A 743-nucleotide genomic window follows, 5' to 3' on the forward strand; every position below is an offset into this window, starting at 1 on the left:
CGAGAGAAACCTGCTGTCGCTTCATGGGGAGGTATGAGAAATCGCGCCATACAGATCGCCCCCTCCCCCCCTCCCTGCAAAGAGGCCGATGATGGTGTGACAATCGCGCCGCGTAGAACAGCTCACTTTGGAGAGGGAGAGAGAGGCGTACACAAATTACGTCATCTTTGAAAAGGAGGAGGAGGAGGACTAGTTTTTCTTGTCGGCAAGCGCTTTGTGGAATAAGTACCCCCAGTCGGACGAAAATGACGTTAACGAAATTTGGAGTCGGAGAAAAAAAATGGGCATCAAGATCAATAGACTATTTTTAAACCGGTCTACCAAAGCTCAACAAACATAGCGCTCGTGCTACACTGTCGTCCTCGATCCAAACAACGCCGCATCAAATGACAATTAGTCGACTCGTTATTTATTTTTACACGACAAAGCAAAAGCCTACCGCACACCTTTATCTTTTCTTGACACAACTCTTTCCCGCTTCGCTTTCTCTCCTCGAAAGAAGTTACACAGACTCAATTTCTGTTTTCCGAGCGGTGCACGTCCCGGCGCGGCCCCTCAGGCGTCAAAAAATAAAAGAGCACTGGAGAGGGAGAGAGAGAGAAAGAGAGAGAGAGAGAGAGCGAGAGAGAGAGAGAGCGATGGAAACAGAGAGAGTGAGCGAGAGAGAGTGAGCGAGAGAGTGAGCGAGAGAGTGAGCGAGAGAGAGTGAGCGAGAGAGAGAGAGAGAAACAGCAAGAGAGAGA

Source organism: Frankliniella occidentalis, unplaced genomic scaffold (genome assembly GCF_000697945.3).
Source record: "Frankliniella occidentalis isolate FOCC.00 unplaced genomic scaffold, Focc_3.1 Scaffold5, whole genome shotgun sequence".
NCBI lineage: Eukaryota > Metazoa > Arthropoda > Insecta > Thysanoptera > Thripidae > Frankliniella > Frankliniella occidentalis.